This window comes from Oncorhynchus mykiss, chromosome 8, assembly GCF_013265735.2.
Source record: "Oncorhynchus mykiss isolate Arlee chromosome 8, USDA_OmykA_1.1, whole genome shotgun sequence".
In the NCBI taxonomy this organism is placed as follows: domain Eukaryota; kingdom Metazoa; phylum Chordata; class Actinopteri; order Salmoniformes; family Salmonidae; genus Oncorhynchus; species Oncorhynchus mykiss.
In genome coordinates, this window is record NC_048572.1 from 25,010,502 (window position 1) to 25,018,703 (window position 8,202).

Genomic DNA, 8,202 nt, shown 5'->3' on the forward strand with positions numbered 1-8,202 from the left:
AAAGTTAGTTGCCGTGTGGCTTGACTGAACCACATTATGCGGTAAACGTGCGGGACAGGTTGAAATTGTGAGGCCTATTTTTATGCTGCAGTGATGGGTTTGACTGTTTTATGTGGAAATAGCGCAGTGATTGGTCAAATTTGCGAGCCCTCGCAGAATATGCAGTAGTGGAAGCTGGTTGGAGGAGATAAAGGAGGACCGGTTCATTGTCATAGCTGAAATGGAATAAATGGAAGGTATCAAACACATCAAACACATGTTTGACTCCATTACATTAATTCATTCCAGCCATTACATTGAGCCCGTCCTCCTATAGCTCATCCCACCAGTCTCCTCTGATATGCAGGAAATTGTTGATTTTGCAACAAAAAAAATGGTGAACTCAGAATTGCAGAATCCTGGAGAGACTGGACAGGTAGGTTTGTTTGTCACCTGTTTTCTAGAACGTGCAATCAAGCGACACAACAGCAGCAAGGGTTAGACTGACCCTTTCTTGGAAATTCAATCTAAACTAAGAAGCACATAACTTTAGCCAGAGACTAAATTAACATCGAAATCTGATTATAAACATTTTCTTTAGTGTTTTAGTTACACTGTTTTTGAGTTAAAATGCAGAAACTGGACACACAAACACCCCCAAACCAGACACCAAATCACACCCTAATGCACGCACACAAACACAGTAATTTGTGAAAACAGATAACCTCCATTTTCTGGTGGTCATACAAGGACTGCTGCATGGGATTCATGAGTCCACAAGAGTTAAAGTTTAATCACACACACAAACAAGCACGCACACACACACACACACACACACAATCAAACACTATAATCCTTTTGCGAAATGTCTTTCCGCTGAATAGTAGGTCCTTCAGCATGCAGTGGCCTGTAAGGGCCAGCTCTGTTCCAGCTCTGACATCACCGTTGATTCTAAAGAGTTCACACTGACATTCTAAACTGAAAGACACAACAGGAGACAGATATCATTCTATTGCTGTTGATGTGCAAGTTAACCTCGCCAACAGACTACAGAATAAGTTAGTCTTATACCTGTGTAATAAACCTGTAGCTACTCTGGTATCAACAACATGTTGTTACATAGTAATTTAGTAATGGCTTTCCATTGTAGAGGTGTTCAGCAGTTGTTGTTGTTGCAAAGTGGAGTATGGAACTGTCAGGACCAGTCCATAAAAACATGTCAGCAAACCATTGGACACAACCTTAATTGTTGCAACCATACACAATTATGTTTTGCTATGGCCATTCTATATGAAACTTATTTGACACGGACATACAATTGGACAGCAATGACAGATTTTGGAGCATGAAACATATTCTTACTCCAGGCTAATGTTCAAAAGAGAAGAATAGTTGGCAAACAATTACCCCTGGCACAAGATTGATGGCTTGACCCTGACCTGTCAACAACATGGTTTTTCTTCACATTTGTTACATCAAATCAATCATTATCTTCATCATCATCATCCTCATCATCATCAACAACAGCAACTCTTTCTCTATCTTCATCACCATAATCATCATTCATCTGTGCCACCTACATAAACATCCAAGCTCACCAGCATCTTAACAGACCCCATAAACTAGCTATAGATCCAGAGCCTTGCTGCAGAACCACTGCACCACATCCAACATAAACAGTTAGCCCAGCTAATTGAAAGTCTACACACGCCTTGCACAGCCTTCACATTTATCTGCCTTCAAATTAAATCTCAAAAGGGAATTGATTGGATTTTTCACCTACCGATCTGCACAACCGACTCCAAGTTAAAAAAAAAGAAAGTAAAAACAATGTCTATAACATTTTCCCACCCCCAAAAATGACATGTATTATTGCATGTGTTCATTCCCCAGAGACAATGCTAGGTGGAAGCACCTTCAGCAGCCAGTACAGCTGTGAATCATTTTGAATATGATTCCAACAACTTTGCCCAATTGTTAGGGAAACATGTATCCATTGTTTTTGTTAAAATTGCTCAAGCTCAGTAAATTTGCTTGGGAGTCATTAAGCTAAGTTCCCATCCAATTGGTTACATATTTTCATTTGAATATTCTAAAATCCGCACAAAAACAACATGCACATTTTCTCACCAGAGATGTGTTTTCATCAAATGGAGATATTGTGGATGAAAGGCTGTGCGTGATGAGGTAGTGCACATAAAACAAGCTTTTACAGTAAATTCCCATACACCGAATAAAAATGGCAAGTTAAATGGGTTTCCGTCTCATTTTCAACTCTACTGATGGTTTTGTCACAAAAAAACTGTTACATTATATAGAGAATGTACCCACTCTAGTCTTGGCACGTTCACTTTAGCCAGATATATATGCAGGTATAGCCTACATGATGATATTATTATGGACAAAATAGCTACATTCATTTTTATTTGTCAAATGGCAGCCAAGCATCGATCATCATGTCACCAGAATAAGACCCTTGGCATTTTATTGGAAAGAAGCATCAAACTCATACCATGCACTTTCACCACCCTGTGAAGTTCATCATACCTTTTTTCATCTGTAGCCCAAAGCGTATAGCCTAAGTCAAATAATGTGGTGGCTGCATCATTTTATGGGTATGCTTGTCATCAGCAGGGACTGGGGAGTTTGTCATGATGAAAATAAATACAAAAGGAGCAAAGCCCAGATAAAAACCCTGCCATAGTCTTCTTAATACCTAACCCTGCCATAGTCTTCTAAATATCAAACCCTGCCATAGTCTTCTAAATACCTAACCCTGCCATAGTCTTCTAAATACCTAACCCTGCCATAGTCTTCTAAATACCTAACCCTGCCAATGTCTTCTAAATACCTAACCCTGCCATAGTCTTCTAAATACCTAACCCTGCCATAGTCTTCTAAATACCTAACCTTGCCATAGTCCTCTAAATACCTAACCCTGCCATAGTCTTCTAAATACCTAACCCTGCCATAGTCTTCTAAATATCAAACCCTGCCATAGTCTTCTAAATACCTAACCCTGCCATAGTCTTCTAAATACCTAACCCTGCCATAGTCTTCTAAATACCTAACCCTGCCATAGTCTTCTAAATACCTAACCCTGTCATAGTCTTCTAAATACCTAACCCTGCCATAGTCTTCTAAATACCTAACCCTGCCATAGTCTTCTAAATACCTAACCCTGCCATAGAGTTGTATTTTTCAGAGGGACAATTACACACATTTTAATGCCAAACACACACCCGAATGGCCTTCCAATAGGTGTTGAGTGTTCCTGAATGGTCCAGTCTCAGTCCTGACTTAAATCTGCTCGACACTCAGAGACAAGGTTTGAATATTGCTGTCCATCAGTGACTCCCAAACAAATTTACTGAGCTTGAGCAATTTTGACAATGTTTTTAGCAATGTTTCCTTAGCAGTTGTGCAAAGTTGTTAGAATCTTTTTTAAATGTTTCACAGCTATAATGGCTGCCACCAAGTATTAACTCTGGGGTGTGAAGACATAAACAATCAATACTTTTTTTTCTCATGCATTTGGAAAATGTTCTATAGTTTTTCATTCAATTTAGAAATGTGGAGTATTTTATGTACATCAGTAGGCAAATGTGAAGATTGTGCAAGGGGTGTGTAGACTTTCACTAGGCACTGTACGTGTGGACTGGGGAGTTTGTTTGTTGTGGCCAGTATCAGTGCAGTGAATCCTATGGCAGACACCCCCAAGCTCTGAAGGTGTGTCTCAGCTATGAGAACCAGCAGCCAGCCAGTAATCGTCCATTTACAGCTGACCTTTCCCAACAAGTCAGACAAAAGGTTAGATTTTTCTATAACTCTAAAGGCCATGTGCGAGCCAATCATTCCGCCATTGTGTCGAAGCCACCACATTACACACCCCAAAATAGCATTTGTCAGTTTCAAAACACTTCATCAAAGTCTACCAGATGAAACAAAATCACAATAAAAGTTTTGAGATGTTCTCTATGCGAAGAGAATGTTATTTTTTCCATGCTCCAGGTTTCCAGCAGTGCAGTTTCCTGCAATTCAGCCTAGGTACCACACTCTCTGAGGAATACTAAAACATTCTAACAGAAGTTTGCACAGTCACATCATCTCTCACTTTATTATTCTCTTAGTATTTGACAAGTCATGGTGTAGGCCTACATAAAGTGAGTCGGGGACACATGAGGAGATCTGTGAACAGTCACATTGGTAATATTTGGTTTCTTTAAATAAAAAAAAGGCTTTTAAAACAAATCATTTCAGAAAAAAAGGATTTCAGAAGCGAATTTAGGGGATACTTCCAGTATCAGATTATTATGACTCCCCACAATGTATGCCCAACGTCTGTCAATCACCGGTAAAACACTGGCAGGTCCTAAAACTTCCGTATTTTTGACGACTCCGAGGGACACCACAAAACAACCACACAATATAATTAACCTTTATGGTCCTGTGTGGATCAGTTGGTAGAGCATGGCACTTGAAACACCAGGGCACCATGGTTGTTGCTTTGATTCCCATGGTGGACCAGTATGAAAATGTATATAATCACTAAGTCACTCTGGATAAGAGCGTCTGCTAAATGACTAAAATGTAAAAGTTGAATGAATAGTTAATTAAATGTAATGAAATATCTGGGTTTCACACAATCCTTTCATATGGCTACAAGACGTGTGTGCTACTATTGAAAAAATAGTTACTGGAACTGTTTGAGTGTAACTAAAATGTAACTTGAAATTCTGCAGTCCATGCCATAGGCAGAAGGGTCTGACTCTGTACAGCAGGACTTCTTCTATAGAAGATATTCCAATGAACATGTTGAAAGGAGAGAACATCCCGATAAAGAACTGTATGACCTCAAGAAAGGGGGTAGCAGAATCTAACACCATAAAAAAAAGTGAGACATTCAGTATGACAGCAAATGCACATGCCTTCAAGGGAATGATAGTGATATAAGGTTAAGATAATATATGAAATAACATAAGACAGTCAACTTGGTGCTCTCCCCTGTAGGCTACCGTGGCTGACTTGAAATACATTTGTTGTGCTTTAATACATTCAATTCATGAATAATTCCATAATATTCGATGCAGAGCTTACAAGTTAAGAACATGTTAGTAAAATGTGCCTTGTGGATTTTTCTCCGCTTGCCTGCCTGCTCTATACATTTCTTGATCTGAAGTTACAGATGATTGTTGGTATTCCAAAAAATAATAAGGCCTTGTACTGTTAGTATTGACTGTGATGGGCTTTGAGAATTCGGTCAAACATCATTACAAATACAAATACTGAGGAGTAAAATAGAAAAATAAATCAAATCAAATGTTATTCGTCACATGCGCCAAATACAACAGGTGTAGATGTGAAATGCTTACAAGCTCTCTCCCAACAATAAAAAGTTTTAACGTTTTTATCATTTTTTTATGTGCTAAATAAAATACAAAAATATGAACACAATAAAATAACAATAATGAGGCTTTATACCGTACAAGGAGTAGTGGTACCGAGTCAATGTGAAGGGATATGAGGTAGTTCAGGTAATTAAGGTAATATGTCCAGTACATGTACTGTAGGTAGGGGTAAAAGTGACTAGGCAATCCGGATAGACAACAGAGTAGCAGCAGCGTACAGTGCATTCGGAAAGTATTCAGACCCCTTGACTTTTTCCACATTTTGTCACGTTACAGCCTTATTCTAAAAATGGTTAAATAATTTTCCCCCTTATCAATCTACACACAATACTCCATAATGACAAAGTGAAAACAGGTTTTTACAATTTTTTGCTAATTTATGAAAATAATAAACAGAAATACCTTATATACATAAGCATTCAGACCCTTTGATATGAGACTCGAAATTGAGCTCAGGTGCATCCTGATTCCATTGAGCTGTTTCTACAACTTGATTGGAGTCCACCTGTGGTAAATTCAATTGATTGGACAGGATTTGTAAAGGCACACACCTGTCTATCTAAGGTCCCACAGTTGACAGTGCATGTCAGAGCAAAAACAAAGAATGAGCTCGAAGGAATTGTCCGTAGAGCTCCGAGATAGGATTGTGTCGAGGCACAGATCTGGGGAAGGGTACCAAAAAATGTCTGCAGCATTGAAGGTCCCCAAGAACACAGTGGCCTCCGTCATTCTTAAATAGAAGAAGTTTGGAACCACCAAGACTCTTCCTAGAGCTGGTCGCACAGCCAAACTGAGCAATCGAGGGAGAAGGCTTTGGTCAGGGAGGTGACCAAGAACCCAGTGGTCACTCTGACAGAGCGCCAGAGTTCCTCAGTGGAGATGGGAGAACCTTCCAGAAGGACAACCATCTCTGGAGCACTCCACCAGTCAGGCGTTTATGGTAGAATGGCCAGATGGAAGCCACTCCTCAGTAGAAGGCACATGACAGCCCGCTTGGAGTTTGCCAAAAGGCACCTAAACTACTCTCAGACCATGAGAAACGAGATTCTCTGGTCTGATGAAACCAAGATTGAACTCTTTGGCCTGAATGCCAAACGTCACATCTTGAGGAAACCTGGCACCATACCTACGGTGAAGCATTGTGGTGGCAGCCAGGACTTGAACTTGATCGAAAATCTCTGGAGAGACCTGCAGCTTTGCAGCAACGCTCCCCATCTAATCTGACAGAGCTTGAGAGGATCTGCAGAGAAGAATGGAGAAACTCCCCAAATACAGGTGTGCCAAGCTTGTAGCGTCATAGCCAAGAAGACTAGAGGCTGTTATCGCTGCCAAAGTTGCTTCAACAAAGTACTGAGTAAAGGGTCTGAATACTTATGTGAAAATTATAATTCAGTTTTTTATTTTTAATAAATTTACTCAATGTTATGCAACGTAACAAAATGTGGAATAAATCATGGGGTCTGATTACTGTGTGAAAGAGTGTGAAGGTGTGCCTATGTGTGGGTATGTGTGTGTGGTGGCTTTGCGTGTGTGCGTGTGTGCGTGTGTGTGTGTGTGTGTGTGTGTGTGTGTGTGTGTGTGTGTGTGTCAGTGTAGAATGTTTGAGTGTGTGCATAGAGATAGTGAAAAAAAGAGGGTCAGTGTAAATAGTCCTGCTAGCCATCTGATTAACTGTTCAGCAGAGGTAGAAGCTGTTCAGGAGCCTTTTACTCCCAGACTTGGTGCTCCGGTACTGCTTGCCGTGCGGTAGCAGAGAAAACAGTCTATGACTTGGGTGGCTGGAGTCTTTGAACATTTCACAGGCCTGACACCATCTGATATAGAGGTTGTGTATGGCAGGGAGCTCAACCCCATACTGGGCCGTACGCACTACACTCTGCAGCGCCTTGTGGTCGGATGCCGAGCAGTTGCCATACCAAGCGGTGATGCAGCCAGTCCAGATGCTCTCAATGGTGTAGCTGTAGAACTTTTGAGGACCTGAGGGCCCATGCCAAATCTTTTCAGATCCCCAAGAGGGAAGAGGCGTGTTCGTGCCCTCTTCACAACTGTGTTGGTGTGTTTGGACCATGATAGGTCCTTTGTGATGTGGACACCGAGGAACTTGAAGCTCTCGACCTGCTTCACTAAAGCCCCGTTGATGTGGATGGGGGCATGCTCGGTCCTACGTTTCCTGTAGTCCACGATCAATGGAGTGTGTTGAAATGAACAATTTTAGTGCATTGTTTGTTTATACACTGCTCAAAAAAATAAAAGGGAACACTTAAACAACACAATGTAACTCCAAGTCAATCAAACTTCTGTGAAATCAAACTGTCCACTTAGGAAGCAACACTGATTGACAAATTTCACATGCTGTTGTGCAAATTGAATAGACAACAGGTGGAAATTATAGGCAATTAGCAAGACACCCCCAATAAAGGAGTGGTTCTGCAGGAGGGGACCACAGAACACTTCTCAGTTCCTATGCTTCCTGGCTGATGTTTTAGTCACTTTTGAATGCTGGCGGTGCTTTCACTCTAGTGGTAGCATGAGACGGAGTCTACAACCCACACAAGTGGCTCAGGTAGTGCAGCTCATCCAGGATGGCACATCAATGCGAGCTGTGGCAAGAAGGTTTGCTGTGTCTGTCAGCGTAGTGTCCAGAGCATGGAGGCGCTACCAGGAGACAGGCCAGTATATCAGGAGACGTGGAGGAGGCCGTAGGAGGGCAATAACCCAGCAGCAGGACCGCTACCTCCGCCTTTGTGAAAGGAGGAGCAGGAGGAGCACTGCCAGAGCCTGCAAAATGACCTCCAGCAGGCCACAAATGTGCATG